Here is a 7,373-nt window from a genome sequence, read left to right on the forward strand (position 1 = left end):
ATTATTATTGTCAATAGATACGAGAGTAATTATATTATGAAAAATATTTTATATCATTAAATAGACAATTAGGGTTGTTTGTTTTGCTCTGGCTTGCTGCAGCTATTTTTTTTTATTGATTGTCATGTTTTTCTATATGTTTGTTAGTTAAGGGTTGCATTTTTTGGTTTAGTTTTGGTTATGTTCTGCTTGGGTGAGGTTGGCTTCGGTGTTTGTGGTTAGTTACTTATCAACTCTTGATGGCGTGTTAGCATATAATTAGACGGTCTTATCGGTATCAACCTAGTTGGGATTGGTTTGGTTCGCTGTGATACTTTTTACACTCATCCTTCTTTTTTCTTTTATTGATGTAATTGTCTTCTAATTTATTAATAAAGTTCCTTTTTCTTTGCTGATAAAAAAAAAAAGAAAAAAGAAAAAAGAAAATTGGTTCACAATAGTTAAAAAGTCAATAAAGTTGAACAACCAATCCACTCATTACTACAAAAACAGTTAAAGATCACACTTTGACAAATAAAATTATGTCACTTTTATTGAAAATGTAATAAAAAAAATTATATTGATATTTTAATCATACTTGATTTAATTAAGTGTGATAATATTTATTTTTTATATTACTTTTCAATTAAATATGATTATATATATATTTAATCATATTTTTTAACTAACATATGACTAAGGCCTAGTTTGGGAAGACTAAATAAGTGCACTTTTTGATTTTTTTTGTATTATGTGTAGAAAAAGTAGAGAGGAGATGTTGATTGACGTGACCCAAAAAAGATAAAAAGATAAAATAAGTGTACTTTTTTCTTTGTAGCCAAACTTGACCTAAAGATCACATAAGAAAAATTAAAAATACCGTGTGATTAAAAGTAAAATAATATTTTTTTAACACATTTTAAATAAGTGTGATTTTATATATTTAAAAAATATCTATCTCTCTCTAATGCGTCTATCCATCTCTCACTCTATGACTGTCTCTCTGTCTCTCTCTCTCTCTCTCTCTCTCTCTCTCTCATGCCTTTGCCCTCTCTCTTTGTGTCTCTCTTCCCCTAATTTCAGCCTCTAGGGTTTTCTCTGTCAGCGCTTACCACGGTGGTTCTCCGGCGTGATGAGTTTCTCTCTCTCGTTCTCTCTTTCTCTCTGTATCTAACTATAATGGAAAATGCATATGCTTTGTTGACTCAAGCGATTCTGTTTCTATTGATATGGAAACGATTTATCTTGGCGGAAAGGTTTGATTTTTTATTTATTTATGTTTAATAGAGTGATCAACTAAAATATTATGCATTTTGTTCAGTTTATTGGATTTATGGATTCGCATTTTTTGAATATTTCGAGCTGGTATTTTTTAATGGTTTTTGAGTTCTTGGTTTATGGTGTATTTTTATTGCTTGGAAATGTTGGTGAAGGAAAATAAAATTTTTGAATTTTTCCGTCTTTTTATTGCTTTTCTTTGTATCCACATTGAAGGGTTAGGGTTGTTTTGATGTTTGATAATTGTTTTGGGTCCATCCTCTTTTTATTTATTTATTTATTTATTTTTAAACAATGGAAAGCTTGAAATTGGTAAGTTTTTGAGGTAGATCTGTTGGCTGTTTTGATTTTTTTTTTTTTTAATGAATTCAAGCAGTAATAATTTTGGGTTTTAATTTTTTTTTTTGTTCTTCTGTGTTTGTGAAGCTGGTTTTTCTTTGTTTCTTCTTATTGTCAATGTGACCTATTAATTGTCTCATTGAACCTTTAGTTGTTTGAATTTGCTTTAAATCATTCAATTTCCATTCTTTAGTTCTATGATAATGTTCTATTTGGTGGTTGGGAAAACTGAAGAACCTATCCATACCTCCTCTCCTAAAAGGGGGAGAGAGAGAGAGAGAGAGAGGAGATTAAAATTATTTGATGCTGTGTTTTATGTGTTATTATTGGTTTCTAAATGATGAAAGAATGAGTTCAGCTTGGACTTGGAATTAGCTAAAATGAACATTGTTTTAATTTAATTTAATTTTTTTTTCATTCTTCCTATCATATTTGAATTGAGGCTTCAAGTTTTATTTGTTCTCACTTTGTTGTTTCTTCTTATTCTTTGTTGTTATTGGTAAAAACTCTCAATCATACAGAGACTTTTTATATTCATTTCATGAACACAGCATGGCTGTTACTTTATCCTTGTATTTCTTTTGTGTTTGGTTGGAAGTTGCAATGTCATTTTTATTATATTAAATTCCATGTCGTTACTTTATTAAGAATCCAAATATTGTTACCAAGAAATTGTTGCATGTTTGATCTTCTTTTAGAAATATATAGTCATGTAACAATCTGGTTCCAAAAAAGGTCAGTGCACATGAAAATCTTTTCTTGGGAATAAGATTTGTTCTCACTCCCTAGCTCTGTTCTGAAATATATAGTCAAGTTTTATTTGTTTTCACTCCCTAGCTCTGTTCTGAAATCAGGTCAAGGTTAGTTGGTGGTGGTCTGAAATTTTGTATGGATACTGATTTGGTGTTAAATTGCAAGCTACTCTGATTTGTAAGATGGCCAATTTGTAGGGATGTGGGTTGAGTTATGTGAGGCTTTTCCATAAATATTGAGGGAGAGGGCGAGCTTGCAGGTTGAGTGACTGGAGCACTATCATTTATTTTATCTCATAGTTTGTTAATGCAGGTTCTTAGCCGGCCACTGTTTTTAGAGAAGGTGGGTTTAGTGATGGTGAGCCCCTATATTAGGCTGTGTGTGAGGATGAATTATCTGTGTTATTGAGGGTTGAGTTTGGTGAGAACGTATACTTAACTGTTAGTTTCTGGTGTAGGTTCTCAGCTAGTCAATTTAGGGGAGTTATTCTTTGTGGGTTGAGTGACTGAGGCATATATTTGTTGAATAGTTTTTGTGTTTATTTGTATCCTATAGTTAACTGCTTTGTTGTGGAGTTTGAGTGTTCTTTGAAGGTTGAGTGATGGCTAGCAGTTCCTTGTGTGCTTTTTGCAGTTAACTATTGTTGAATTGATTTGTTGATTGCTTGGCTCTTTTAGGATCATTTGACTAAATGATGGACTTGAGCAACTAATCCATTTTGGTGAATCTTGTCCCAATTGTTGATTGTTGAAGACTTTGGTTGCTGCTGCTACCAGTCTATGTTACTGTTTTGAAGAGTTGGCAGGGTTTTTGCTGTGTTGCTGGCTGCTGCTACTGTTACTGCTACATGTTGGCTGGCTGGCTTGCTGTGTGCATCTGCTGGCTGTCTGCTGTTGCTTGCTGCTGATTACCTGATGTTTGATGGTGCTTTGGTTTCTTGCTGATTAGCTGATTTTTGCTACTTTAATTGATTTTTGTGAGTGGATTCAATTTTGCTTTCCTGAAATAATTTTAGAAATGTTGTTCAAATTGAAAGCATCATGTGTACTCTTAGTTTAATTTCTTGGGTAAAGGTTGATTAGGTTTTGTTATTTATTATTTGCTACTAAGAGCAACTCCAATCCTTAACCTATTTTGGATATAACAACGATCTCCAATCTTTTGATCGAGAGTCTCAGTGAGCAGCAAGGTTATCCAGAACATAACGCTTTTGATTTATCTAGGCTTTCATTTTTTATAAAAAGGAGTGAGTAACGACGATTCAGATAGGAGGAGCAAACTTGTTTGTGATTTGAATGACCTAAGTGGAGAGGGAAATATTGAAAGTATGCTTTCAGTTAAAATGGGTTTAAGGAAACTAGCTTCCTTGAAGGTTTTCTCCAGTACATTCTTTTATTGTTTCTTATTTAAATACATATGTTTCTAATTTTGATTCGCTTTCTATCTTTTAGAGTAAAAAACCAACATTAGGCATAAACTAATGGAAGTATGGTCTTCATGTCTATAATTTCTTTTAGGGAAAATAACTAATAAGTCCTATTTTGCTCTTAAGATTACTATTTAGTTTTAATATGGCAAAGTCCTATTTGTGATAAAACGTTCCCAAAACATTCATTGCTCCATAATAGTTTGTCTTATCCCATTATGGAATAATGAACTTTTTGAAATAACATCCACCATTATGGAATAATGAACTTCTTGAAAATATGTTATGAAAAATAGGACTTAGTTGTCTATAAACTTGATAGGACTTCACAGTAATCTTAAGAGCAAAATAGGATTTATTGGCTATTTTCCCTTTCTTTTATTATTATAGTAAAATAAAAATAAAAAAATCATTTTTACTTTATATCCCATTTTTCTTCTTTCATTTTTCTTTATCTTGCTGATTTTAGATCCTTAATGGTATATTATTATTGCTCCTTTAAGGTCGAGGATTCTGTTGTGCTTGCATTTGCTCAACGCCGACGTCCAAATTTGGTTTGACAATTCTTCTCAGCTATGTTCCATTGTCATGCTCTTAGACTTTTTTGGATACAATGATTGCTCCCATTGGATAGATTTCCTATTCATGTTGATTTAATTGGTAAGAAATAAAAATATATATGATCATAAAAGGAATTTTTTGCCAGTTTTTGCCATCTTCTAGGTTCATTAGTAATTGCCTTGTTCACCCTGCCATCTTAGAAAAAGTATGCAAAATCTGTTTTATTTGTATGTTAAACTACAAGCTTTATCTTTCCCAATTTGACTATAACAATTGTAGCCTCTATTTGTAGCTGTTTTTAACATGTTATAGAAGAGTTAATTTTGCTTTTGTAAAAGAATTTGGCATCCTGTATGTTGTCCTTTCTTATAAAGCTTAGTGAGACCTTCTATTTGTTTGAGAAGTACTGTTATTTCATTTTTTATTTATTTATTTTTTAAATATGGTTTACACACTTAAAATTGTCATTATTTTTTTCTTGCAGATTCAAATCATTTGGTGGTCCCAAGTTTATGGGGGCATATGGTAACACCGATCCTCTAATTGCTGTTATGCTGTGCTTTTATGCTGGAAATGCTAACATTGAAGATGTGATGACCGGCCTTCTTTTTCCTTTTCTTCTCTTTCTCGCTTCGCTCTCTTTTTATTTTCGTTGGATTGAAATGGACGGATTTGGTTTCTTGGTGCTTATTTTTTTTCGGTGTTGTATTTCGATTGTTCCGGAGGGTGTGCGGGTGAGTCTGGAGTGCCGGGAGTGAAACAAAATTTTGGGTGGCTGGGCTTGGGCCGCATGTGTGGGGAATTTTGCATACTGTCTAGGGCGCTCGAGCGGAGAAGTGGGCTGCACGAGTGGTCAAGGTAGCTGCACAAGTTGCGGGAAAGGGTGCACGAGCGGCCAAATGGGCAGACCGAGCTCTGTTTTTATATGACATTTTGGTCCGAATATTCCACCCATTATACACACTCCTCTCTCACTCTAAACCCTATTTCTCTCCCCCTTCTCTTTAGAAAACTTCTTCAAAACACCAAAACACTTTGGTTGTGCAAATCTTGAGTCAAGATCATCAACATCTTCCTCTAAATCTTGAAGATCTAGAGCTAGGATCTCTCATGGTGAGGTAGAGGTCGAAGGATTCTTCCATCAAAAGCTAGAGTTCCATCTTCTCTCTATCATCAACACCTTGAGGTAGGGATTTCTTGAGTTATATATACATGTTATGTAAGATTAATGATGATTTAAAAGTATTCTTGAACTAGTTCTGTTGATTTTGGGTTTTACTCCGAATGTTGAGGAAGTTTGAAGGAAATGGGTTTGATCTTCATCACTTTCTTATTCATAAAGATGTTCTTTTACAAAATTTATGGAAAACATGATTTGATTGGGTTCTCACTATGAAGTGAAGAAATGTTGAGTTTTTGACAAAAACCCTAAAAATTGGGGATTTTCTTAAAATGTAGAAAGGCCTATGGAAGTTCTTTTCTTGTGATTGAAAGGTGAATGAGCATTGATTTTGTGATGTAGTTGCAAATAACAACTTCTTAATGTATGTATAAAACTGGAGGTCCACCTTTAAAGTCCATTGATAAATATACAAGTGTAGAGTTGTAAGGTGGCACGTTGTTGAGTGCCGTAGATGATGTAAAAATGTTTAAATTTAATGTGATGGGAAATGAAATGAAAGATGACATGTTGGACATATTGAGAGGCTTGGTCACGATGAGTTAGTGTTGAGAAATTGTGGTGATGTGTTGAAGACACATGATTATTTTGCGAAATGAGAACGGTATTTGTGAAAGTGAGAAAGGTACTTGTTTATTATTGTTGTTAAGACATTTTGAAAATAGAGAAATGTTATGAGATATTAATTATTGCATCTCATTTCCATTTGATTTAATATCATCAATGTGCATGAAGTGAATTATTACCATTGTTGCATTCTCATCATGTTTGCTTGAGAAAGATTATATTGTAATGAGAACTAATGGAAATGTGTATGGTGTAAATACGTTGGTAAGTCCAGATAGGGGGTGTAGATGAATTTGATAAGTTGACCTGAGTGTCTAGGGTGAAAGACCCGAAAGCCGCGCGGATAGGTGTTGAGCCTTCCGGTTAGCACCAGTAAAAATGATAGTTTGGTAGTGCTTGTAGAGACTACTTGCAGACACCAGCCTAGGGATTACTAGTGTCGTATTTACTGTTCCTGTTGATTTAAATATTGAAAGTTTGAAATTGATGAGATTGTTACATATTATTGAGAACATGGTGACTTTCAAATGTTGCATTGAATATTATTGAGAACATGATGATTTTGAAATAGTGCATTGAAATAAAATTTTCCTTCTATATTGGCAATTGCATGGCATTCCATATGCATTTTTTTTTTAACGTTGATGGTATTGGCATAGCAGTATATACTTTGTGAGGAATTTCTATTGGGTTTTATGCTCACCCCTATAAGAATTGGTGCAGGTAAAGATGTGGTGACCTCGCCAAGCTAAGGGCGTGAAGATGTTTGAAGAAGAGTAGTTTGACTCTTATTTTGTTGTGATATTTGTCGTAAGCCAAGGGCTAATGTGTTTGGGTCCGAGAGACCATTATGTGTAACCAGGCCTTGGAACTTGTAAGCCCTTGAGGGCCTTATTTGTTGTGATTTAATGATTTCTTTTACACTCTATCGGTTCATGTTCTAGTTTGTAGATAAGTGTATAATGGCATGTGTGAATACTTTAGTAAGCAGTTGGAACCATGTGTATGATTTTGGTTAATATCTCATTATAGAAGTGGATTAATGTAATAGTTATGTGGGATTATTTTCGGGGCATGACAGAAGAGTACCATATTTATAGTAAACTAAAGGATCTTAGTTATGGTGACACATGGTTTTGTGGGATTCAGTTTTCTTAGTTTGCGCTATGTTTTCAGAATGGCTTGTTGCACTTTGTGTTTGGCTACAAATTTTTCTTAGGCTGGGCTATTGTAATTGACCAAAGGAATTGTTTCAGAGTTCATGTCATAGTTCCCTTATGTAGCTTACAA

At 33.5% G+C, this 7,373-nt stretch overlaps 1 long non-coding RNA gene across 2 annotated transcripts; it reads left to right on the plus strand.

Annotated features, from left to right (window-relative positions):
- Positions 1–946: 946 nt before the first annotated feature.
- On the plus strand, positions 947–7,131 carry LOC145795887 (uncharacterized). Of its 2 annotated transcripts, XR_014336748.1 has the most exons (5): positions 1,025–1,235; positions 3,027–3,325; positions 4,279–4,435; positions 4,821–5,522; positions 6,807–7,131. It is a non-coding gene; the product is annotated as an uncharacterized LOC145795887 (long non-coding RNA). The 2 variants fall into 2 exon arrangements; XR_014336749.1 differs by lacking the exon at positions 4,279–4,435 and having other exon boundaries at positions 947–1,235.
- The last annotated feature ends 242 nt before the right edge of the window (positions 7,132–7,373 follow it).

Source organism: Camellia sinensis, chromosome 1, assembly GCF_055761805.1.
Source record: "Camellia sinensis isolate YWXY chromosome 1, ASM5576180v1, whole genome shotgun sequence".
NCBI lineage: Eukaryota > Viridiplantae > Streptophyta > Magnoliopsida > Ericales > Theaceae > Camellia > Camellia sinensis.